Source organism: Serinus canaria, chromosome W (assembly GCF_022539315.1).
Source record: "Serinus canaria isolate serCan28SL12 chromosome W, serCan2020, whole genome shotgun sequence".
Taxonomy (NCBI): Eukaryota; Metazoa; Chordata; class Aves; order Passeriformes; family Fringillidae; genus Serinus; species Serinus canaria.
This window is the reverse complement of record NC_066342.1, coordinates 16444021-16471657: the sequence shown is the minus strand read 5'-3', so window position 1 is coordinate 16471657 and position 27637 is coordinate 16444021.

Below are 27637 nucleotides of genomic sequence, written 5' to 3'. Positions count from 1 at the left end.
TGTATTCCATATCTATCTGTGCTCAAAATTGTTATTGTCTCTTTAAGACCCTCTGGTCAGAAACAAAACCATGGGGCTTGCAGGTGCGTGTCTTTTTAAAGTTGGGGTCACTCAGGTTGAGCTTTCTTGCCCTTTCCCTTTCATTCATGCAGGGAGAGAGCTGAGGCAGTGCCAGCAATGCCTCCCTTTTGATTTCCTTTTGTTTGCTTTTTTCCTCGAGGGGATTGCTTCAGGTGGGTTTTCCAAGAGTCTATGTTTTGCAGTCCTGCACTAGCCTCAAGGCAAATTCCATGGCATTGTGCTGTTATAAATGGGTACTATGATGACTGGCTCTCGCAATTAAGAGATGTTATGTTAGAAAGGTATGCTGTATTAATTTTCTTAAGTAGTGTGTAGAATATAATTTTAGGTTATAGCATAATGTTAAATAGAAACTATACTATGCAAGATACTTTTTTTAACAAGCTCAAGAAAGGGATGAGATAATCAAGAAATTCTTCACACAGAGATAACAGCAACAAGACACTAAAATCCCAAAGAGAAGAACTATTGCCTCCTTATCGTGAAAAACTAGTCTCCTTGCAGACTTCATGGAGTCTGACCATGATTTAGAAGATGAAGGAGGGAAGTTGACAATAACCAGAGAACACCCTTTGTTTGAAAAGAATTTTTGAATCATGTATGAGATGTATGAATATGCCACAGGTTATTGCTTTTAAGGGTTAATCCTTTGTTAGTGAGCTATGCTTTCAAAAAGAAAGCGTCCGAACATTCATAATTCTTTGCTTTTATTGTCCTTTGTTCTAACTCTGATTGTCCAAATTCTTATACTCTAATTTGTATTACTATTTTTATAACCATTTTATTACTATTAAACTTTTAAAATTTTAAAACAAGTGATTGACGTTTTTCACATTATTAACACCCAATCTGACTGGAAAGGACCCTCACCATCTACTAGGGTGCTTCAGGGGAAAAACCTGGGACCCAGACCCCCTCCCCCTTCCCAGAGGGGCATCTCCCTGTCTGCATGCGGCAGCTGCTACACAGAAGTCCGGCTGCCATCTGCCTTGGGCTTTTTCGCTACACTCTAACTGTTATAGATATGTATTATAATATTGGCTTTTTGCAAATAATAAAGTGGATGCTATATGTATAATGTTAAAGTAGCTTTGGTGTAAAGATACAGTTTTTATTTTTGTCAGATGTAGTAGTAAAATAGCTGATGTAAGCATGCTTGTGTTAAAATGCCTGCTTGGTTGGGATAACATTCAATGAACATATGATGAGGACCCCTACTACTGATATGCCAGCTATCAACACTTACCATTGGTAGAAAGTATGGACCAAAGCCCAAAAACTGGAGGTGATCATAAGAATGAACTAAAACCACAGCCAAGAAATGCACATGCTCTAAAAAGGTGGACATGAAGAGGAGACATGCTAAACAATTCTTGGAACATGTAAACTAGTTTGGGGAAAAGTCTTAATATGCATAATTGTTTATGAATGTGTAACAGGCTGATGCAATAGAAATGGTATATGAAGGGTGTTCCTGAAATAGCAGGTGTGCTCTTGGTGGAATGCCAAGAGTCACCTGGTCGTAAATCTTTGCTTTACTGTCTTTGTCTCCTATTGTCCTGTATTAAACTTTTAAATTTTACCAGGAGAGTGAACCTTGTTTTTCACATAGCCCAGCACCCTGTGTCTGCATAATCCCCACGGCTCCTGCTAAGGCTGCAGAGTTTTCTGTTACACTTTGTTTGCCATCTGGGGTGTGCCTGCCTCTGCCGTTGCAGCCACTGCTCAGTGGTTCCAGCTACAGCCCATTCTGCCATCCAGAGGGGCACTGAGACTGGCTGCTCCTGTGAGTTTGTAAAGGAAGCTCCTTTTTCATCTCTTCTGCCATCACCCCTGACATTACCCACTTACAGAGAGGTGGCCGAGCTTGCACCACAGTGCCCCCTTCAGCCGCGGGAGAATCATTGCACCTGCCCTGCCTGGCCAGGAGCCAACAGTGCCCTTGCCAGCTGTGACCATAACTACGCCAAAAGGGAAAGGGCTTGACAGCTGAGAGAAGGCTGTTATGGGTTTCTGGTTTTGTTTGTTGTTGTCACGGTTGTTTGTTTGCCTTGTTACACATATATACTATAATGGACTATATATACTAGTAAAGAAATGTTATTCCTTTTCCCATAACTTTGTCTGAAAGCCCCATAATTTCAGAGTTATAATAATTTGGAGGGAAGGGAGGGGTCATATTTTCCATTCCAAGGGAGCTTCCCGCCTTCCTTGGCAGACACTTGTCTTTCAAACCAGGACAGGGAGGTTATTCATTTTGGAGTGTTCAGCCTTTAACTTGTCTTTAACCAAGACAGAGCAACCGCTACACTTGCTGAAGCCCTGCTTCCTGGAAAGTGGCCAGACATCACTCATTGATGAAAAGTAGAGAACAAACCTATTTTTTTTTTCTGCTTTCTTTATGTGCACACAAACTTTTGCTTTTTCCTTTAGTAAACTGCTTTATCTCAACTTACAAGATGTTTTTCATCTTATTTTCTCTCCCCTGTCCAGCTGGGGAGTGATAGAGGACTTGGTCTGCACAGGACATCCAGCCAAGGTCAACCCATGACAAATGCCCAAGCATTTGGCCAGTTGATTCATCGGCTACTCTGATGTGGTAGGTGCTCCTGCTCTAGAGTGGAAAGGCAGGAGAGAACAGAAGCCTGGGGCTCACCTGCATCCCTGACTGCACTGCCAGCTGCAGAACCCAGAGCAGGGCAGGAGGAGGAGGCAGGCCTGCTGTCAGAGCTACAAGGCTGGGAGGCAATTTACAGCTGGACAGATTTTATATTTTTGTGTTTGGTTTCCACATAAAAACATTAAAATTGCAATGGAAGCTGATACTTGTCACAATTTTCTTTGATCAAAATTACCTTTTTCTGTTGGGGAGGGATAAAATCAACAAAAATCAAACAGGAAACCGCAGAGTTCCAGCAAGATTTGAGAAGTTGCCCACTATGTCATCCACCTGTGAAAAACGATGTTCACTCTCCTGGAAAAATTTAACAATTTAATAAAGGACAATAGGACACAAAGACAATAAAGCAGAGATATAGGGTCAGGTGCTTGGCATTCTGCCAAAAGCACACCTGCTATTTCAGAGATGCTTTTTAAATACCCTTTCTATTGCATCAGTCTACTGCATGTTCATTAACAATTATACATATTAAAATTTTTCCCAAAACTAGTTTACATGTTCTAAGAATTGTTTAGCATGTCTCCTCCTCGGGTCCACCTTTTTAGAGCATGCGCATTTCTTGGCTGTGGTTTTAGTCCATTCTTGTTATCATCTCCAGTTTGGGATTTGGCCCAGACAGTAAGTACTGATAGTTTGGCAAAGGTCTTCATCATACGTTCATTGAATGTTATCCCAGCCAAGCAGGCAGTTTAACACAAGCACACTATAGTAGCTATTTCACTACTAAGTTTATTTAACAACAGAAATTAAAAAATTATAGCAAAGTTACTTTACATTATACATATAAAATCCATTTTAATATTTGCAAAAAGCCAATATTATAATATGTATTTATAATAAACACCCCTCTTCTTTTTTTACAAATCATTTGGCTTGAGAAAAAAAATCTTTTTTTCTAGCCCCTATTATTTGCTCATTTTTTTCACAAATCAATTTTGCTTCTTCAAAGGAGTCTTCCCTATTATTTTGTTTCTTTAACACCATGATCTTTTGTGCTGTCCCAGATGTAGCCAATTTCAGGTCCATAGGCATTGTTACCCCTTTCATGCCTTGGACTACACTGGTGATTAGCCGAATAAAACAGGGGATCAAGCAAGGAAGAAATACCAAACCAGCTGTAGCACATAAAAGGAAGAAGCCTAATTTCTTCACAGAATCACAAGGTTGGAAGAGACCTTCAAGATCATCATGTCCAACCTGTTCCATGACACCTCAACTAAACCATGGCACCAAGTGCCACATCCGATCATTTTTTAAACACATCCAGGGATGGCGACTCCACCACCTCCCCGGGCAGACCATTCCAGTACCTTATCACCCTTTGCATGAAAAACTTTCCTAATATCTAACCTATATTTCCCTTGATGCAGCTTGAGACTGTACCCTCTGGTTCTGTCAGTTGCTGCCTGGTGAAAGAGACCAACCCCCACCTGACTACAACCACCCTTCAGGAAGTTGTAGAGAGTGATAAGGTCGCCTATGAGTCTCCTTTTCTCCAGGCTAAACAACCCCAGCTCCCTCAGTCGTTCCTCATAGGGCTTGTGTTCCAAACCCCTCACCAGCCTCCTTGCCCTCCTCTGGGCATGCTCAAGCATCTCAATGTCTTTCCTAAACTGAGGGGCCCAGAACTGGACACAGCACTCAAGGTGCGGCCTCACCAGTGCCGAGTACAGGGGGAGAATGACCTCCCTTCTCCTCCTGGCTACACTATTCCTGATACAGGCCAGGATGCCGTTGGCCTTCTTGGCCACCAGGGCACAATGCTGGCTCATATTCAGCCGGTTTTCAACCAGTACTCCCAGGTCCCTTTCTGCCTGGTCACTGTCCAGCCACACTGTGCCCGGCCTATAATGCTGCAGGGGGTTATCGTGGCCAAAATGCAGGACTCAGCACTTGGACTTAAAAACATCATCTTGCTAGACTCTGCCCATCCATCCAACAAACCATTCCAGGTCTCTCTGCAGAGCCATCCTACCCTCCAGCAGATAGACACACGCTCCCAACTTGGTGTCATCTGCAAATTTACTAATGAAAGTCTCAATCCCCTCATCCATGTCATCAATAAAAATATTGAACAGAACTGACCCCAGCACAGACCCCTGAGGGACACCACTGGTGACTGGACACCAGCTAGATGCAGCACTGTTCACCACCACCCTCTGGGCCAGGCCATCCAGCCAGTTCCCAACCCAGCAAAGAGTTCTCCTGTCCAAGCCGTGGGCTGCCAGCTTTTCTAGGAGTATGCTGTGGGAGACAGCGTCAAAGGCCTTGCTGAAGTCCAAATAGACAACATCCACAGCCTTTCCTGCATCCACCAGGCAGGTCACCTGGTCATAAAAGGAGACCAGGTTGGTCAAACACAACCTACCCCTCCTAAACCCATGTTGGCTGGGTCTGATACCCTGGCCATCCTGTAAGTGCTGCATGATGACACTCAGTATAAATTGCTCCATTATCCTGCCAGGTACTGAGATCAGGCTGATCGGTCTATAATTACTAGGATCCTCCTTCCCACCCTTTTTGTGAATGGGTGTCACATTGGCCAGCTTCCAGTCATCTGGAACCTCGCCAGAGAGCCAAGACTGTTGATAAATGATGGAAAGTGGCTTCGCAAGCTCTTCTGCCAGCTCTCTCATCACCCTGGGATGGATCCCATCTGGTCCCATAGATTTCTAAATATCCAAGCATCTCAGAAGTTCTCTGCCTCCTCTTGGATAATGGGGGGACCATTCTGTTCCCTGGCACCATCAACCAACCCAAGAGGACAGTTATCCTGAAGGCAAGTTGTCTTCCCACTAAAGACTGAGACAAAGAAGGCATGAAGCACTTCTGCCTTCTCCTCGTCTGCAGTTACTAAGTTCCCTCCCTCATCCAGTAAAGAACAAAGGCTGGTCTTACCCTTCTTTTTACCATTAATATATTTATAAAAACATTTTTTATTATCGTTTACAGAAGTCACCATTTTAAGTTCAAACTGAGCTTTGGCCTCCCTAATTTTTTTCCTGCATGCTCTAGCAGCCCCCTTAAATACTTCCTGAGAGACCTGACCCTCCTTCCAAAGACGATACATCCTCCTTTTATTCTTAAGTTCCTTCAAAACCTCCTTGCCCATCCAAGCTGGGCATTTACCTCATGGACTCATCTTTCGGCACACAGAGACAGTCTGTTCCTGTGCCTTCAAGATCTCTGTTTTGAAGCACGCTCACCTTTCCTGAACTCCTTTGGTTTTAAGGGCTGCTTCCCAAGGAACTCTCTGAATAAATATCCTAAGTAGGCCAAAGTCTGCCCTCCAGAAGTCCAGTGTAAGAGTCTTATTGGTGTTCCTCCTCATTTCACCAAATATCAAGAACTGTATCATTTCATGATCGCTTGGCTCCAAGTGGCCTCCAACCACTACATCTCCCACCAGCCCATCTCTATTTAAAAACAGCAGGTCTAACATAGTCCCTCCCGTGGTGGGCCCACCCACCAGCTGTGACAAAAAGTTGTCCTCCATACACTCTAAAAATTTCCTTGACTGCCTACTTTCTGCTGTATTAAGCTCCCAGCAGATGTCTGGTAGGTTGAAGTCACCTACAAGAACAAGGGCTGATGATCCTGAAACAGTATCTATCTGCTTAGAGAATAAGTTGTCTACCTCCTCTTCCTGGCTGGGTGGACAATAACAGACTCCCAGTAGGATGTCAGCCTTGTTGGCCTTCCCCTTAGCTCTTACCTATAGGCATTCAACTCCATTTTCATAAGTTTCAATAGCTATGGCATCAAAAGCCTCCTTAATATAAAGGGCCACCCCTCCACCTCTTCTCCCTTTCCTGTCTCTTCTGAAGAGCTTGTAGCCATCCAGTGCAGTGCTCCAACTACGTGAGTCATTCCACCACGTTTCCGTGATGGTGACTACATCATAGTTCTGCTGTTGCACCATGGCCTCTAGCTCTTCTTGTTTGTTACCCATGCTGCGTGCATTGGTATACATGCACCTCAGCTGGGCTACTGATTTCTCTCCTAACTTAGGCTTATCACCCTTGAGCCTGCTTCCAGACAGCCAAGATGCATCCCCTTCCCCCTTCAGACCTAGTTTAAAGCCCTCTCAACAAGTTCTGCCAGTTCATGAGCTAAAAACCTTCTACCCTTAGCTTCTTCCACCATTCTATCCCCAATACATTATCCCACTGCCTAGTTTTTAGCATTGGTTCCCATTCCTGGACCGGTACATGGACTATTTTTCTAATATTCTTGGCTATATCCAGGACGGCCTTTCCATAGTTATCTATTTTCAAACAACAGTGTGATGTATTAAATTTTCCACAAACACCCCCTTCTTCAGCTAATAAATAGTCTAAAGCCAACCTATTTTGATACACTGCAGCTCTTTTCTGGCTTTGTTGACTTGATATTAATTCCAATGCCCAATCAGTTCTGTTTGGTATTATCTCCACAACTTTTTGGAGTTTGTAATATGATTTAACATATAAATCTGGGTTTGATATCCCCAACTCCTATCTTATGCCCAGGTGGCTGGCCCATATGTTTCCAATATATGTTCAGGAGGGCATTCCTCATCTGCCCATTTTATAAATCCTCCAATCAATTCCCTTTTATTACTTTTTAGGTTCTCATAAATTGGTACTCCTAATTGATATGCATCTGGTCCTGGTAAAAGAAAAAATCCAGACTGTATGATTCCCAGAGTACAACTCCCTTTCCACTGGGATGGGAGTCTTGGGTATGGTCTTTTCCCACATATCCAAAATAAGCCATCTGGTGCTTCCCAATAATAATTTTTCTGTTGATTTATATTTTCCCAAAATTTGGAAATTTCTGGGATCCCAAAATGTTAGCATTCAGGAACACATAATCACGAGAAATTATTATATGCAGGTGCTTTTATTGAAGAGCTCTGGGTGTCAGGGGTACAAACCCAAATCTGATTCCGACATAGGTTCGGGATGGATATGCTTTTATATTCTATCGCTATATAACTTTCATGTTAATTATATACTTACATTGTTCTATAGTATACATAGATTTCAGCCAAGCATCGCCACCTTAGACTAGGAACATACAGTTTCTCATTGTTCTTCTTATGATTATACAATAATTATTTTAATTACTAAACAATCATCACATCTAGCAATTATACTATTTACGCAGGTAAAACACAAGGCTTAACATTTCAGAGTTTTATCTTAGCATTTTTCCAGGGCCTCACTATCATTATCCCCCCTTTGAAAGCATTTTCACTTCACTATAGGTGTAAATGTTTTCACTTGATACAGTCCTTTACTTCTCAATTTATGCTTGATGTTTTTCAAATCCAGGGCTGATGTGAAAGTTGTCATGGATGCTATCACGGGCTGGAGAACCAGAAGATAGTGGGCGTGGATCTCGTGTCAGTGCCTTTATTATTTTCTGGTTCCAGGATGTTTTCTTCTGTATTTCTCTCTTTAAGATGCTGTAAACTAACCAAATTGCTAAGAATACAATTAGTAAGATTATCACACTCTCAATGATAGATTTAATCCATGAACTCACATTCCACCCTAACCCTTTAAAGATTTTTCCTAACCAGCTTGCAGTCAAATCCTTTTGTTCTTCTTGTGTGTTGCGGCTCGCAACAAGGCGACCTGGTTCTCGGGTACGGCACGGTGACCCAAATACAGAGTCACTCGGTCCATATGCTGCAGACACCAATGTGGTGGATAGCAAATGGCATTTATTCAAAGGTTTCAGGGGTATTTATGGCTTGGGTAGTTTGTGTCACTTCCTCTGCCCTTGTCCTGGGTGCGGCCAGGTAGCCAAGGTCAGACTGAAGGTGAGGAGGGGTCTTCCTGTCTACGCGTAACAGCCCGAGATCTTCCGGCCGCAATCCCTAACTCTCCCACACTTGTGCTTCATGCTCTATTTGTTTCAACTGATTGAAGTCATATTCTATATCTGCAGATACATTTGGGATGTGAACACAGCAATGATCAACTCATCCCTTTAAAAATCCACATACCCCAGGCTCCTTCAAGAGGAACAAATCTAAGGCTAATCGACTTTGTAAAGTCATTTTTGTGGTGGCTTGTAATTGTACGTTTATTCTCTAAATCTTTCTCGGGTGACTCTTGCTAGTCTATCTACCTGACCTGTAAGTTTGTACAGCATCTCTCTACTCTGATAGTTTGCTATAGGAACAAGCAAAGACTCCAGGGCCCACCCAAGTTTCACTCCACTAGAGGGTTATTGCCAAGTATCATCTGGATTTTCACTGTCTAGAACTTCTCGTCTTGCTCTTATCTGCAGAAGTTCATGTTTTCTATTAAATGGGGACTTTTTCTAAATTGGACATAAGGTTGGGAGGCCCAAAGTAATTTCTTTTACTTTCCCATCCACAGGCAGATGTGTTATCCAGGTACCATCGCTTGTTGTCCATACAAATTGTCTTGGACTTTTAATTGTACTCTTGGTACATCGTATAATCACTTTATAATTCATTTTGCTTTGTTTATGTTTGATCCTTCTGCAAGCACAACTAATCTGTAGGGCTATTGCCAGGGGTGGCATCTGTTTTATCTCTGCATTATCAGAAGCACAGTCATAAGTTTTATTGCATGCCCACCAACTTACCTTGTCTGCCCACATTCTGCTCCTAGTGGCAGTGTATGTTACTGCTGGATCTGTTTCATTCTCGGAGCCTTCCCACTTAATACACCAAGGGGTGTTTGCCATACATTGGAATTTTTGAAGTATACTCACAGATCATGCACTGTCCCAAGGCTCTATCTGATCTTTCTGATCCTCGGCCTCACACTTCCATACCAGAGTAGTTTCTGTAACATTTTCTATGATCTTTTTATAGTGTGGCAAATAGCTTTGCCATTGTGTGATGCTTCCCGACTGTCCCATAGGGGTTCCTAGTATGCCATCACTTAGGATACAGTCTTTCTGGCTCATAGGTCTCACCCATGTTCCTATTTTCTCCCAAGTTTCCTTGACCAACTGTCTCAACTCGAGTACCTGTTTGCATGCAATTGTTTTGTTCTTTTGTATTTCAGGTGGTTTTGACGTTATGATTCCCCAATTTACTAGGTCTCCTGCTGCCTTTGGTATTGGCAGACAGACAGTTATTCTACTGGTGTTTTGTATTTTGGCAAAATCTTTGACTAATCTAATCATTACATTCTCAGCTCGAACTGCATTAGAAATTTTATCACTTGTGTTTCTGCATCTCTTTTCATTCTAGAATGAAGAGTGGTTAGTTGATCTTTTTGCATTCCACATCCCAAAGACATTAATGACCATAACATTAGCACAATTACTAATAACAATCTCAAAGTAATTAAACACATCTTATCTGCCGTCTTGGTTCCACAATTTACATAGTCCGTGATCCAGGATGGACTTTCTTCACTCGGGTATAGTGAATTCAGGGGTCCACGCTGGCTACTTTGACTGCTGTAAAGGTGGTCAGCAGTACCTGATAGGGTCCACTCCACCTTTTTTCAGCAGTTCTTAGTTCCAGTTTTTAATGTACACCTCGTCTCCTGGAAGTGTTATGAACTGGGTTCTTGAGAGTTATTGCTCTATTCCACACGAGGATGCTCTGGAGATGAGCTTAAGTTTTCTCAAGAGACAGAACATAATTATACACTTCTTGTTTTCCTGTGACGTGTACATTAGGGTTAGGCTCAGGAGATTCATATGGTTTTTCATACAATATCTCATAAGGACTGACTGACATCCTTCTCCTAGGTTTTAGCTTAATCTTCTCTACCTGTCCACTTGACTAGGGTCTCCACGGTGTGTGGAGGTCCCAAGTTACCCCCAGAAATCTACTTACTTCTTTTACTACTGTGGCTATGAAATGGGGCCCCCCATCTGATGATACCCCTAGGGGTACTCCAAACCTACGAATAATTTCTTGTAGTAACCACTTAACTGTTTCTTTTGCTTGGTTTGTGCGACAGGGAAGGGCTTCTGGCCAGAAAATGTGTCAACCCCTACTAACAGGTATTTGTATCCTCGATTTCTTAGCAATTCTACAAAATCGACCTGCCAATAGTCTCCTGGCTCTGTTCCTATCCGAATTCTTCCTAGCTGTGCCTGTCACCTAGCCACTGGGTTGTTTTTCAAGCAGATATCGCGTTTTGACATGACTGATTTTGCCATTGTTAACATCCATACTGAAATTAAACTCTGCTTTAGCAATTTTGCCAATTCCTCTGCACCCCAGTGACATTTCTTATGTTTAATTTGTAGAACTTCTCTCATTATCAAGGGGGGTACCATTATTTGTCCTTGTGCAGTCAAATACCATCTTTCTGAGTTTTTTGTGCATTTAGTAAATATGCCAGTCTCTCATCTTCTACTGAATATCTTGGTTTTGGAGGCAGATTAAATTGGGATATATTGAGCTTTGAAGGTATCAATGCCATTGTTGTTTGCACCTCTCGAGCAACCTGTCGGGCTGCCCAGTCTGCCTTTGGATTTCCTTCACAGATTTTGGAGTTTCTTGATCGGTGTGCTTTACAGTGTATAATTGCCACTTGCTCAGGTTTTTGTATATTTACCTTTTTCCCTTTACTTAATTCTAATGCTCTGGTTAGAGCAACCAGTTCTGCCTTCTGGGCAGATGTATTTGGTGGTAATGTTTTTACCTCCACTACTGTGCTGACTGTTGTTACCGCATATCCAGCATATATGGAGAGTCTGAGCACTGAGATCCCCAGGAACAAAGAAAGCTCCGTGGATGAGTGTGGAAAATGCACTCAGGTGGTCCCAGTCACCAGGGACAGGGGACTCTCGACATACCAAGCCCCAGAGGAATGCCTGAACGGAACTAGCAGGTACTGTTGGAAAATGGCACTCGGGGGAAATAGTGGGAATTGGAAATCGGGACTTGGTGCATCAATCCCGAGGCGGGGTTAAGGAATGGGCAGTCAAACGATCACAGGTTCCAGAGAAAAAAACCTGACACAGAACACATGTCAATCCCCATTTGTGACCAGTGTAATTGAACTGTGTGGGTTGGGGGAAAGACAGAATCAATCTTGATTGCATATCACCAGGTGAACCCTTTGTGCTATGATAGCGCAAGGTTGGGGATATGCACGATGAATGGGAAAATGTATTGGGTGACAAAGAATACGAAATTCGACAATAAAATTACTCAGAACAAGGACCCACTCATATTGGATCTGTCACGAGCAAATGATGACAGGGTGTGCCTGCAATATGATAGGGTGGTTTGTTTTGTGAACAACAAAGATAATGAGGATCCTGAAGGAAAGATGAAAGAAATAATTCAGGAAATGAAAAGAAGGGAGTCAGAAGTGAGGAAACAGAGAATTGAGCAGGAGAGGTTGAAAACATTGAGTGAACAGTACGAAGTACTGGAAAAACAATATGCTGATGGGGAATTACCTTCCCCAGACAGGAACTTATTCATTGATCTAATTCAAGAAATTGCAACAGGATTGGGTTTGTCAAACTGTTGGATTTGTGGGGGGCTGAAATCTGCAGAGAAATGGCCATGGAAAGGGGAAGGTTTGGCTCCTGAGCAACTCCTTAAATGGGATAGCCCGAGGATCTCAAAATTGGTGCAGAGGCCCGAGGGGTGGGTTTTGGACCAAAGAGTGATTAGCTCAATTTGTGTCAGTCGGGAGGGGAGAGAATACACCAAAATGGTAGGATACACTCCATGTGTATCTACTCTGACAGTGAACTCTGATTCAAAAAGCAAGGCATGGCTCCCAGCCCCTCCTTTGGGGTATTGGAGCCTGAAAAATGATACAAATTGTGAGTGGGACAAGAGAATAGGGTTATGCTGGGTCCAAAGTCCAGGAGCCAACCCTTTCCAATCCTTGGAAAGTGTGAGAGAATTCTGGGGAGACCCAGGGAAAATAGACATTAAGTGGAAAGCCCTGGATGGAATTTATTGGATCTGTGGAAAAAAGGCATACAGTGAATTACCCCCAAGGTGGAAAGGGTATTGCACTCTAGGTATAATCAGGCCAGTTTTCTTCACTCTCCCGAGAACGAAAAGCAATCTGTTAGGGGCTCCATTGTACAAGACCTTGAAATAGGAGAGGAGGAGTCTGAAGAAGATGATACCAGTGATAAGCAGGAAGCACGCCTGGGGGGAAGAGGAGAGGCCAGCGGCAAGAATAATCGATTATTATGGGCCGGCCACGTGGGCACAGGATAGAAGCTATGGATATAGGACCCCGATCTACCTACTGAACAGGTTGATCAGATTGCAAGCAGTTAGGGAAATTGTATCGAATCACACCTCCGAAGCCCTGGATTTACTAAGTCGGCAGCACACACAGGTGAGAGCCTTTGTGTACCAGAATCGAAGAGCATTAGACTATTTGTTGGCCGAAGAAGGAGGGGTGTGTGGGAAATTTAATGAATCAGAATGTTGTATTGAAATTGATGATTATGGGGAAACCATAGGAGGTTTGGCAGCCGAAATTAAAAAGGTGGCCCATGTCCCCGTCCAAAAATGGAATTTGATTTTTCAGTCCTCCTGGTGGGACAAGTTATTCGATAGAGCATGGTAGAACAAAGTAATATTTCTTGTACTCTGTTCAGTATCCAGGATCCTATTCCTACCCTGTCTGATTCCGTGTTTTATCAGATTGATCCACTCTGTAGAAAGGGGAATGCAGATTGCAATAGTCCCCGTAGACTTGGATGGAGCTTCCGGAGGTGATGCATCTAAGATCATGAGGCTCGGGGGCAGAAGGTATGCCAGTGATTCTGCAGAAGCATTAGCAAGGTTTGAAAGGCAAAACACAGAAGAAAGTAGTGTAGTGTATCAGGGCATCCCACAAGGGGAATACCGAATAGTTGAAGAGGTACTCCATTTGTGAGGAACCCTCAATGGTGATGGGTAGAAATAGAAAATTAATAAAGTAGAAGCATGAATTAAATGGGTAAAATAAATGGGGAGGGATTGTAGTATATGATAGAGATAATTCATGCTTTGGAAATTGTATAAAAATTATAAAGATCCAACCATGCCTCTGACCCCCATGGCCAGAAGCAGGGCTTTCCTTTTCATTCAAAAGATTTCCCGGACTCTCCCACATAAAATCATGACTATTAATGAATGAACGAGTCTTTCCTGGGCGATCATCGACCATTTCCCAGGAATGTCCAGAACATTCACAGAACTCACCTGGAAGAGATTACATCGAGGAAGAGGAACGGGCGAAGTCTTGGCTACAACTGAAAAGAAGACTATCTTGAGAAGCCCAGACAGCCATCCAAACCTGACTGACTTTTGTACGGGACTGAATCTGTATAGTCCCCGTTATACATATGTAGGGACTTACAGAAATCTTAGGTCATTTCTGCTCCAGGCAGAATAAACTGTATAAAAACTGGCTACCAGGAGCAGTTGGTGTGAAACTCTGGGGAGATGCTGACACTATGTCAGTTTGAACCAGGTTCACCCAGAGTCAAAGTCCAGGGTTGACACTGTCTTGGCTGTGGTGGTTTTATAATATTCTATTTTTTGGTTGTCAAGCTAATAAATTTATAATTTTTTTTCATAAATTTGGCTGCCGATTTGATCATTTACAACATTCTTCATTCTTTATAACCCTTTTTCCTTGTTTTGGAGTACTGATAGGAAAGGGATTGTGGAGCTGCTTTTGGGTTTTAACTGAGCTCCTAGTATTTTGGTATGGTGCCCCTCTGCTAGGAAGGGGTTTCATTTGAACAGCAGGAGCCGGTATCTCTGAGCGAACAGAAGCAAAGGCGGGGGTCAGCAGTGAAGCCAGAACCACCAATGGGGCAGAGGTAGGGGCGAGAGTCGTCAGTGAATCTGAAACTGCCAGTGGGGCAGAGGTGGGGTGTAGCAGGCTCCAAACCTGCTAGTGCTCAGTGGAGGGAAGAGGTTTAAAGATAGGAAAATGCCAAGTCATGGTGAAATAGCAAAGAAGCCCCTCTCTTCTGCCTTTCAGACCCCAGCTTATCTCTCTGTAACCCCATAGGTCACTTCTCCTTAACCCCTGCTATTGGACTATTTCTGATCCCTTCTCACCCTATATAATGGGCTGTTTTAGCCCATTCTGCACAGAAGAGCCATCGCTGGAACCCTTCACAGACCCCCAATAAAGACATCGCTGTGGAACGCCAAAACGGCCTTCTTCTCTTTCGCCCTGCGTCTGCTGGCTGGCCTGCTGCACCTTAGCAAGCAAAAGAGCTGAACTCAGAAGAGCTGATAATCACTATAAGGAGCTGATAACCCTTGTGCTTGCTAAAGGCAGCCAGTGGCTGAGAGCTGCTTGGGTTTCTGGCAGTCTGTCCCCATAAAGGACTGAGCTATCCAGACCGCGCAGCCTGCTCAGGGGCAAATCTGCTCTCAGCAAGAGGCCAGGACACATGGCGCATCGAACAGAAGGAGACAACTCAAGAGCAGAATTTTTTTTGGAAAATCGCAACTGCCTTTAGGAACGCTGCGGCCCTTGTGGAGAGAGACTTCGTTGTAGCAGGACTTCTCTGCAGGGGTCGTCAGATTGTCAGATCGACCCTCAGAAATTTACAGCTGAACGAAATTGTTCAAGAACTCTGACAAGGCAGACCACCTTCCAGCAGACCTCGGACCCTACACGGCTGAAGAAGTCTAAGTTTTAAAACAGCCTCTATTGCGCACCTTTTTTTTTTTTTTTCTGGGTCCTTCTTCCCTTTTGGGTTTTTTTTTCTTTTTTTTTTTTTCTCGTTTTGTCTGCTGAAAGGGACGGGATAAAATGGGGTCAAAACTTAGTACTTTGAAATGATCCTAGAACGAGAGAGATTTGTATTTATCCTAGAAATCTTATCTTCTAACAACTTTTCTTTCTCTAAAGGTAAACTTTTGAAAACTAACCTAAAAAACTTTATAAAATGGATTCTTTCTCAGTTTCCAGATACCAACATAATCACTAAAGACTTCTTTTGGGAAAAGTTGGGACCTCGATATATAATTTCCAAACTAACCAAGATTTCTCTGTAACTAGGTATATGTCTTTATTTCATATTATAACTAAGACGGTAGAGAAAGCTAACAGAGATAGCTCGCTCATCCAGCATTTCGCAAATCTCCCTTCAAATGCTAATTACACTGATAACAGCCCTTCTTTGGAATGCAGCTCCCTGGTCTCGGGTTCCCTGGGTGCTAGCGCTGCCGCAGCCCCTGTCTGTCCCTGAAAAGATTGTGCCGCCCCCCACCCCCCTCCCTCGTGCCTGCGGGGTCTGCACCATCCTTTCTTCCCCCGCCCAAACCCCCGAACACGGTAAACGTGAATTCCGCAGCATTCTCCCCCTTATCTACAACTCCAGCCGTGCCCTTTTCTGCCGGCTTGGGTCCTCCCACCCCTCTCTCCCTCCCCCTCACCCCTATCACCTTTTCCCCCGCCCTCGCTGCATCTCCCCACGCTGCGCTCGCTGCGGCTTCCCCCACCCTCCCTCCCGTCCCCCGATCCCCGCCCCGGTCCTCCCCACCCCCGCCGCTGGTCACCCAATACCAGCCCTGACCCCTGCTGCTGTCCCCACCGTCCCCGCGTTTACACCCACCCCCATGCCTTCCAGCCTGCCTGCCACAGCAGGAGGTCTCCCTACATGCCGGCACATCCCAGCCCTAGCACACCGCGCGTACTAGCGGCACCCCAGACCGGTCTCACTGTCCCCTCTCCCCCGCTCCCCCCTTGCCCCCACCCCCAGGCTTTCCAGCTGCCAAAACACCCTCAATGTCACCCGAACGGAATCCCAGAGACCCCCCCCACGGTACCGCCCCTCTACCCCAGTCTTGTACATGCTGTGCTGCCATTCCAGCCCCACCGCTGCCTTCCTCTGGCCAAGCTATGCCATGTGCTTCCTCACAGCCCCCAAAGCCCCTAAAAAATCCCTCTTCAACATGCCATAAAAAGCATAGGACACGGACTGCTTGCTCTCACTCCTCCTCCTCGGACGACAGCAGTTCCAGTGACTCTGATTCTGATACAGCGAACATTAATCCATGGGCTCTAATTAAGACAGAAGCAACTAAGGCAGGTGACTGGCAGATGGCGCAGAAAATCAACGCCTTCCCAGTAGATTATAAAAAGGGAAAAAAAGGCGGGGAATCTACTATAAAGACGTGGGAATCTAACTAAAATAAGGAACTCGTACAATTAAGAAATATAGCCAAAGAACATGGCAGAAGCGCACATATTTTTAGAAATTTCTTAGAAGCTATGTTCTTGGCACATGTTTTAGCAACCCACGAGATTAAAAATATTGCCCACTGCCTCCTTTTCCCAGCAGAATATATGTTATGGGAAAGGCATTGGAAAAAACAATTAAACACATTATCAGACACATATTCTGCAGATGCTGATAAGACAGATTTTACGGTCGAACAGCTGCCTGGGGAAGGGGATTATGTTGCCGTTACGGCATGGCGACCTGGTTCAAGGCGTCCGGCACGGTGACCCAAAGCCCAACAGGGTCACTTGGTCCAATGCTACATACACCAATGTGGTGGACAGCAAATGGAGTTTATTGAGGGGTCTCAGGGGTATTTATGGCTTGGGCAGTTTGTGTCACTTCCTTTGCTCATGTCTGGCTGGGTGCGGCCAGGTACGGAGCAAAGGTCAGACTGCAGGGTGCGGGGGGGGGGGGGGGGGGCTTCCTGTCTACCCGTACAGCCCGAGATCTTCCGCACGCCAGATCCCTAACTCTCCACAGGATTAACAGAAACCCTCTGAACAAATCAACAAACTGTCCAAGGAGGTACTGCAAGATGTGGCACTTGCAGCAAAAAACTCCTTACTTCTCATACATGATGATTCAATGCCCACTATGCACTTTCCTACTATTAAACAAGGAGTAGATGAAAGCTTTATCAAATTTGTGGACAGAATTAAAGATGCTCCGGAAAAACAGATAGAGAGCTCAGAGGCAAGAAAGGAACTCGCATGCAAGCTTGCCATGAGTAATGCAAATGAACAATACAAAATGATTCTGAGGTCTCTACCCTTGGATACAGACTCTACCAAAGAGCAAATGCTGGAATGCTGTACATGTCACTTGTCCACTGAAAATACAGTGGCCCAAGCAGTTGCTAAGGGTATTGCTGAAGGAGATTCTGGTGCAAATGCAGTAATGGTTTCTAAAGACCAGGCCCGCTGCTTTCACTGTGGAGACTTTGGACATTTTATAAAGGACTGTCCATATAGGTCACCTACCCAATACCCCTGTAACACCTATCAAAGACCCCAGAATCAGCAGCGTTATCAGCAGCGTTTGGGAAACGCCTCGCGCAGCCCGGTGGAGCCCCGGGCTATGACAACAAATCAAAGGCCACCCAGACCCAACCATGCATCATCCCAGGAGGTTCCGGACCACAAGAAGAGGATCCAACTTACGGGGCGATACAGATGGGAACCCGCTGCCAACTGGTAACTGCTCTGTCCATTGACTTTAATAATGAGAATGTTTATTGTGTTCCCACAGGCAAACATGGGCCAAAAGGTAGTCCTTCTGACATCTTAATTATAGGTGACACTCTCCATAGCCCAAAGGAAATCTTCGTTGTTCCAGAAGTGCAAACAGTGCAGCCAGGACAAGAGATTCTTGTCCAGGTATACTGCATGGACTTAGCATTTTTCCTTTCAAAGGGAACTCCAATCACACAAGCTTTTCTACTCCCAAAGAATCACAGGGAACAGATTCCTCTCAACCCTACAGCAATGTGGGCACAAGTTGTAGGACCAAGCAAGCCTACCATCGACTGCGGTCTTACCTGCAGAGGAGAGAAGATCCACCTACCGGGGATGCTGGACACCAGTGCTGACGTGACCATCATCGCTTGCTCAGAATGGCCAGTACACTGGGATCTACAACCTGTTGAAGGCATGATTTCAGAGATTGGTGGAGCTATGGTATCCATGTGAAGCAACAACAACATCCTTGCTGAAGGGCCTGAAGGCAAGTTGGCAACCATCCACCTATTTGTAGTAAGGGCACCCATCACCCTTTGGGGCAGGGACGTTCTATCCCAGTGGGGGGCTTCCCTATGTATTCCCACTCAGGATTTCTAACTGGGGCCACTGAGGAGCGTGCACTGCCAGATACCCCTCTTCTCACCTGGAAATGCCATGACCCGATCTGGATTGAACAGTGGCCCCTCTCTAAAGTAAAACTGCACACACCTCAAGCCCTTGTGGAAGAACAGCTCGCCAAAGGCCAGATCATCGAGACCTCCAGCCCTTGGAACTCTCCAGTCTTCATACTACCAAAGCCTGGAATGGACAGATGGAGGCTCCTCCACGACCTTCATAAAATCAGGGAGGTCATCGAGGACATGGGCCCCCTCCAGCCTGGCCTGCCCTCCCCATCGATGCTGCCTAGAGATTGGACACTTGCTATCATAGATATTAAGGACTGTTTCTTCAGCATTCCACTGCACCCCCAGGATGCTCCAAAGTTTGCTTTCTCTGTCTCCTCTCTGAACAAAGAGGCCCCACTCAAAAGATTTCATTGGTGTTATCTTCCCCAAGGAATGAAAAACTCACCCACTATATGCCAGTGGTACGTTGCTCACATCCTGTCTCCCGTTTGGAACTTATTTCCAAATGCTATCATCCACCACTATATGGATGATATCCTTGTTTGTGCATCAGACAAAGCTTACTTAGACAAAGCAGTCAAAAGGACCATTGAAACCATAGAAAAGGCAGGATTTGAGATCTGTGAGGACAAAATACAGTACACCAACCCATGGACTTACCTTGGAGTCCAGATCCAGGAAAGGACCATCATACCCCAGCAGCTCGCCATCCGAGACAACCCAAAAACCCTGAGAGACTTACACAGCCTGTGCGGATCCATCAGCTGGGTACGTCCACTGCTAGGAATTACAACAGCGGACCTTGCTCCCCTGTTCAACCTTCTTCGTGGCAACGAAGACCTGGACTCTCCATGCACCCTCACAACAACAGCCCGAAGTGCCATCACCAAGGTCCAGGAAGCCCTGTGTTCAGGCAAAGCCCATCGCTTCGAGCCCAGCCTGCCTTTCCAGTTTGTCATCCTGGGAAAAGCACCTCAATTCTATGGACTGATTTTCCAATGGGACTTTCATCTTCGAGACCCTTTGCTGATACTGGAATGGATTTTTACAAACAACCAGCCTACAAAGACAGTTACAACCTTCCAGGAAATCGTGGCACATTTAATAAAAATGGCTAGAACTCGCCTCTGCTCTTTTGCAGGGTGTGAGTTCACATGCATATACTTGCCACTGACCACTGGGGACTTGGAGAATTTGCTCCAGACCAATGAAAATCTCCAGTTTGCCCTAGATAGCTATACAGGTCAAATTTCAGTTCACATCCCAAAACACAAACGTTTTAATCCTGATGTAACCTTTCATCTGACCCCAAAATTAGTCCAAAGTAGAACACCTCTCAAAGCTCTAACCATCTTTACATACGGCTTAGGGTCATCCCACAAGTCTGTAATGACATGGAAAGACCCTCAGACACAAAAATGAGAATCTGGCATCCAAATAGTGGAGGGATCTCCACAGATGGCAGTTAGCAGCTGTTGTCAGAACCTTTGAAAAGTTAAAAAACGAACCCTTTAATCTGGTCACAGATTCAGCTTATGTTGCTGGTATAGCTATGAGAGCAGAACATGCTTTTCTCAAAGAGGTTTCCAATCCAAAGTTATTCCAATTGATTTCTAAATTAATACACCTAATCTCCCACAGAAAGCAACCTTACCATATAATGCATGTGAGGTCACACACTGACCTCCCAGGTATCATCGCAGAAGGGAACAGGAAAGCAGACGCATTAGCCATGGCAGTAGAAACTGCTAATGTTCCTAACATCTTTGCCCAGGCAAAGTTGTCACACATTTTTTCATCAAAATGTACCTGCCCTTATCAGAATGTTCAAGCTTTCAAAAGATAAGGCAAAAGCTATTGTTGCTACATGTCCAAACTGCCAAAACTATCAGATTCCATCTATGGGGACGGGAGTCAATCCCCGAGGTCTGAACAGCTGCCAGCTGTGGCAGACAGATGTGACTTACTTCACACCTTTTGGAAGGTCAAAATACGTGCATGTATCAGCCGACACGTTTTCATGAGCGGTATTTGCATCATCGCTTCCAGGAGAAATTGTGCAGCACACAATAAAACACTTCCTTCTCACCTTTGCCACCCTAGGAGTACCAAAGGAGATCAAAACAGATTATGGACCTGCCTATACCTCACGCAAGTTAAAGGAGTTCAGTGAATGGGGAATAGCACACAAGACAGGCATACCTGTAAACTCCACAGGACAATCCATTGGGGAAAAGACAAATCAAACCCTCAAAAGAGTCCTCAATCAACAGAACACAGATGCGAGAATCACATCTCCAGTGGAAAGACTTTCCAAGGCTCTCTATGTCATCCACTTCCTGAACTGTACAGCATCAGAACCTGACCCACCAATATTTCGCCACTTTGCAAATACCACCCAAGCAAAGCTCACTGAGAAACCACCCATGCTCATGAAGGACCCTAACACACACCAAATTTCTGGGCCTTTTTAGTTGATTACCTGGGGCAGAGGATATGCATGCGTGCTACTATCATCTGGTCCAAGATGGTATCCAGGAAAAAACATAAAACCATACCTAGGCACTGCAAACACTACAAATGGTGACAGGAATTCTCCTGAGTCAAATACAAGACCTCCTCAAAACCAAACCAGTTCTTCCTGGAGACGAAGACGTCGCTGAATACCCACAAACAGAAGAACAGACTGTCCCATCATGCAACAGCAAACAAAATAGAAAGCTGAATAACATTCTGCTGCATCAAACCATAGATAGCCTGAAAACAAAAGTATTCTCTGAATTATGTTACCCCTTTTCTACCCCCAAAAAACCCTAATATTCCATTTTCCTAACTCTTTTCAAAACCCCTTAACCTTATACCCACTCCCCCTCACTTAGCTTAGGAAAAAAAAAAAGGGGGGGGGAGGAGGGGAAGGAACAGAGAAAAGAACAAAGGAGTTAGCCCTCCCCTCCCATCATAAAGGTAACAAATTTGGCTTATATTCCCTATCAAAAGCCCCATTCCTGTCCAAAGATGAAAAATACCTCCATTGGTGCTATCCTCACTTCTGCCTGGATGTTCTTCACCGTACCACATGCCTTTGGCTGGATTAGCCCACATCCTAGCCATAATGTTTGGGTAACCTTAGCAAAGACATTAAAACAGGATAACTTGTGCCTATCCATGGGAAGCATTGATAACCCACTTTCTACATGTCTAGTAGGAATCCCCTTCGTAGCAAATGATTGGCCCATCTATAATTCAGAACTCCTCTGCACCACAGGTAAGAGACCCAACCTGGTAGATACTTGGGACTAGCGGACAAAAATGCTGCCCAATGCTCTAGAGGAACCCCAAGAATTGGACCTGTTGGGGTCCTCCAAGGCCACATACTGTGTCAAATTTTACTTTAGACGTCCGAACAACAATTGGCCAGAAATTGACCAGACAAAAAACACATACCGAAAAAAAAATCACCAATTAACAAAGCCTATAACTATCCCGATTGGTGTAACTACACTGCTCGTGTGATCTCTGTGTCCTCTCTCCACCCCAAAGTATTCCCCAAGGGAACGTTTCTCATCTGTGGTGACCGAGTATGGGCTGGGATCCCCTCCCGACACCAGGGAGGTCCCTGTACCCTTGGAAAACTTTCTACCCTCACTCCAAATATCACCCTGTCCTGGTTTAGGGCAAATTTGGGAGAGAATCCCCAAAAAAGGCTTCTCCAAAAGCAAACCCACACGGACCCTCCCCCAACCGGTTTGGGAAGAATTTCTCAGAGAGAGGTGGAAAGAACCTGTTTATTTGACAAGCACAGCACCCCCCAGCACACAAAATGAACAATACCGGATGACACCACTCTTCCACTGCTCTGAGAAAGATGACAAATTCAGAAAAGTCTCTCCTGGGGGTTTGCTCTGTTATCAGTCCCTCCGGCGCTGAGGCAGCTGCTGCAGTCACAAGGTGTAAACTCTCTCTCCGTGTTCTAAATCTCAGTCCGGAGCAGTCAGCAGGTCCAACAGGGTGGGGAGAACAGTCCAGAAAGGAATTTGGACTGTTTAGCTAAAGTAACCAATGAGAAGGGGGGGAAAAAGCAAGAGCAAGCAAAGCAGAAGCGAAGCAGAAGCAAGATCGAAAGCAAAAAGCAGGGCAAAAAGCAAAAAAGCAGCAACATGCACTGGTGCTATCTGGATGTCCTGCTGAGTGGCTGATAAGAGGCCCAAAACAAAACTCTCACTCTGCCAGACTTAAAGACACAGAACATAATATCCAGCATAAATTACATACACACGAATGGGGATAACAGTCACCCTAGGACACACCCTGTTACATAATTGGAAAAAAGAAAGTGAATTAAAATGCCACAAAAGGTCCTGCACTGAATTTGATGATAGTTGTGATCCCAAATTATACGATTGGAACAAACAAAAAAAGATTGCCGTCTCCCTATTCTTACCATGGGTAGCTGCAGCTAACGCCCTTGGTGAAATAAATCACCTCGGGTGCTGGCTCAGTAAACAAGCTAATGCTACATCTGCTGCCCTGAGCGATCTCTTAAAGGAAGAAGAAACCACAAGACATGCTTCACTCCAAAATCGAGCTGCGATTGACTTCCTGCTGCTTGCCGACGGACACGGCTGTGAAGACTTAGAAGGGATGTGCTGCTTCAATCTGTCTTCATACTCAGAATTCATGCACACAAACATCCAAGAAATGAAGGAACTCGTGAAGGACTTGAAAGTAGAAAAAACCCCAGACTGCGTCAATGACCTTTTCGGTCAATGGGGATTAACAGGATGGGTTGCATCTTTGATTAAGGGAATGTTGTGAATTCTCCTTGTAGTTGTTATTGTATTAGCTATGTTCTCATGTCTTGTTCACTGTTTCAAAAGAACTATAGGGAATGTCTTTTTTCTAAATACAGAAAGTGGAGTTATAGCAGGCTCCGGGCCTGCTAGTGCTCAGTGGAGGGAAGAGGTTTAAAGATAGGAAAATATCAAGTCATGGTGAAATAGCAAAGAAGCCCCTCTCTTCTGCCTTTCAGACCCCAGCTTATCTCTCTGTAACCCCATAGGTCACTTCTCCTTAACCCCTGCTATTGGACTATTTCTGATCCCTTCTCACCCTATATAATGGGCTGTTTTAGCCCATTCTGCACAGAAGAGCCATCGCTGGAACCCTTCACAGACCCCCAATAAAGACATCGCTGTGGAACGCCAAAACGGCCTTCTTCTCTTTCGCCCTGCGTCTGCCGGCCGGCCTGCTGCACCTTAGCAAGCAAAAGAGCTGAACTCAGAAGAGCTGATAATCACTATAAGGAGCTGATAACCCTTGTGCTTGCTAAAGGTAGCCAGTGGCTGAGAGCTGCTTGGGTTTCTGGCAGTCTGTCCCCATAAAGGACTGAGCTATCCAGACCGCGCAGCCTGCTCAGGGGCAAATCTGCTCTCAGCAGGAGGCCGGGATGGGGGGGGGACGAGGCGGGGGGAGGAATGAAGGCTCCCAGCACGGACTGGGGAGGCAGGGCCCCCAGCATGGGAGGAGGGGGAGCTCCTGGCACAGGCAGATGAGCTGAAGCTCTGGGCACAGACTGGGGAGGTAATATTTCCAGGGGGTCCCAGTACTTTTCTTACTTTTCCTCTGCTTGCTCTGTCTCTGGGGTTTTTGATATCTTAAAAAATTTTACCCTCAGGGGTCCTGTGTCTCCTGTCCAATAAGAGGCTGATTCTTTTTCTTCTGGATCAAATGGTTCTTTTGAATTTACAAATAAATTTAAGGCTTGGCAAATCCAAGCTTCAACAGACCTGTATCTTGGCCAATAGACATGGTTGGGTCTTATTTCCTTTTTTGTCCATTCTATCATACAATACTGAATCATCTTTACTTTATCCTTTCCTTTGTACAAGGATCAATATCCCAGTCAGCTATCATAATCCCCAGGGGACTGTCTTGGGCTCTGTCTGCTGGCGCCTTTTTACTCCTTTTTTCTTTGAACCCTACTTACTGGTTCCTTGTCCTGTTTTCCCAGGATTTTACTTGTTCGTCCCTGGCCTCTGTTTCCCCGCTCCAATCCACTCTTCAGACAACTTGAACACCTCCCACCCTTCACAGCACAGAAAATCCTTCCCCTCCAATAATATAATATAATCCACCTCCATCCAGAAAATAAACTTCAAATCGACAATCCATATTACATATACTGTCATTCATTCATACTCACTCATTTTTAATTCTTTAATGTCTCTCTCACTCATTCTCACTCACAACAAGACAACAATAAGGTACCTTTTACTTTCAAGTCACTTGTTAATATCCACCCATAGGTATTGTAAAATCTCAAATGTTGTTGTCCAACCCCAGATTCTCTTGGGTATTGTATCCCACACTTCCTGTAGCCCCTTGTGTGTCCCAATCCCTCAATCTGGCAACTTTTTTAGGGGGCCCTCCCTTTTATCCTATTTACTAGTGGATTGTGCTTGGAAACCCTTGGCTCCCTTTCTCCATGGGGTCCAACCTGAGACCCAGTCCCAGTCACCCCAGTGGATCTTTCACTCTTCTTATCTCTCGTTTCATTTCCTTGCTGGTGGGTTTTCTCAAAAAAAACCTCAGAACCGCAGCCCTCAGAAACTCCTCAATCACTTAGCAGGTCTGGAATAGCCAGCCCGTGTCTCACTCACACACCATTCATCTCCTGTATCTGCCCCCCCAAAAAATACTTGCAATCTTCTCTTCTTCTTTGGGTCTTCATGCACAAGAATTGTGGGGCTAGCTACCACAGTTCTTAGTAAGCCTTTTCCCTTTCCTTTGCTTTATGTGTCTCTTTTTGTCCATGGGGTGGTGACCTGCAACCGCCGATGCACACCAGAAGAAACAGAGTGAGGCTGCTGAACTTGGCAGGGCACGCCTTCCCTGCTCGGGATGTCCCGGGGTCTTCAGAGGCAAGGTATTACATCCCAGACAAAGCGCCCAATTGTGAAAAACTATGTTCACTCTCCTGGAAAAATTTAAAAGTTTAATAAAGGACAATAGGAGACAAAGACAATAAAGCAGAGATATATATGGCCGGGTGCTTGGCATTCTGCCAAGAGCACACCTGCTATTTTGGAGACGCCTTTTAAATACCCTTTCTATTGCATCAGTCTACTGCATATTCATAAACAATAATATATATATATATATATATATATATTTATTACAACTTTTCCCCAGACTAGTTTACGTGTTCCAAGAATTATTTAGCATGTCTCCTCCTTGGGTCCACTTTTTTAGAGCATGTGCATTTCTTGGCTGTGGTTTTAGTCTGTTCTTGTTATCATTTCCAGTTTCGGCTTTTGTCCAAACAGTAAGTACTGATAGTTTGGCAAAGGTCTTCATCCTATGTTCATTGAATGTTATCCCAACCATCAGGCAGTTTAACACAAGCATACTATATCAGCATACACTACTATGTCTAAGTTTATTTAACGACAGAAATAAAAAAATATAGCAAAGTTACTTTAACATTATACATACAGAATCAGTTTTAATATTTGTGAAAAGCCAATATTATAATATGTATTTATAACACACCATTATGTCAGGAGTCATAGCCTACTCTGCTTCCACACTTACCTTAGCAGCCTCTAGGAAAACCTTATCACTAATATGGCGAACACTGCTGAGGACCACAGCAAGAGGCACACCTACAATAAAATGATTTCTAATTAGGGCCACATAATTTTTAAATACACAGCCTGCAGCTGAGAAGCTGTGCATCATCTAGAATGTTATTTTAAAAATCTTCCCATAGCTTTTTACACGTTTGGAAAACTATTACCATGTGTGCTAGTCATTTACCTTAATAGGTGGCTTTTGACAAGGGGTTGTGATACCAAGATATTTTTTTGTCTTTTCTTTTATATACCTTTTATGTATCCTCTGTACTCTTAGCATGCATACTTGTAATTCCTAAAGTCTGATAATTTAGCATAGTCCTAGTATTCTGTTAGGCCAGGAGACCAAACATTCTAGATGCCTTGCAGTTGGAGGCCAGAAAGCTCTACACTATCTTGAGAAACTAAGGTCCTCTATAGAAGACATCCTGTAAACTAAAGATTTCGCCCATCCAGGGGGGAATTCCTCAGGATGGGAGGATATCACGCTATTCATTCAAGCCTCTCATTGGGGCATCTTTGTTAGATATGCTGATTTGTAAAGTCTATAAAACTCAATATGCTATCTATCGTGCGTATGTGCGTTTCAGTGCATTTCACCTCAGCGAAATGGTGCACCATAAGGATCCTTATTAAATACCAAGGTAAAAACCTTTTATCCTTTAACCATCTCTGGCTTTTAATCTTTAGGACCAGGGAAAAGGCATCAGTTGGAGCTTAGCAGCTCAGGGAGGAAAGGGAGAGAAAAGGGAAGGCAGAGAAATATCTCTAGTGCTTTTTTACTACCCTCACTTGTGCGGACAGAACATCAAGAAGTGCATATTAACACTCATTATCTCCTTCCTTGCAAAAATAAGCAGAGGAACCCATAATGCAGCAGCTCTCAAAGCCTTTAATAACACCCTTTTGTTTTCTTAGAAATATCCAGCTGAGTGAGCTCACTGTGCACATCACATATGTAGCACATGCCTAACATCCATCCTTAACTGATTTTGCTTTCATTCATGCTTCTGATTTGAGTTCTTGTGGTAGATTGTTTTTCTGTTGTAATCTTAAGGTGTTGCTTACTGTGAGTTTATAATGTTTTGTTCCATGTACCCTGTTCGGTTTCCCTAAGGGTTTTGCCCTGAAGTTGTTTACTACTATTTTCTCGCCTAA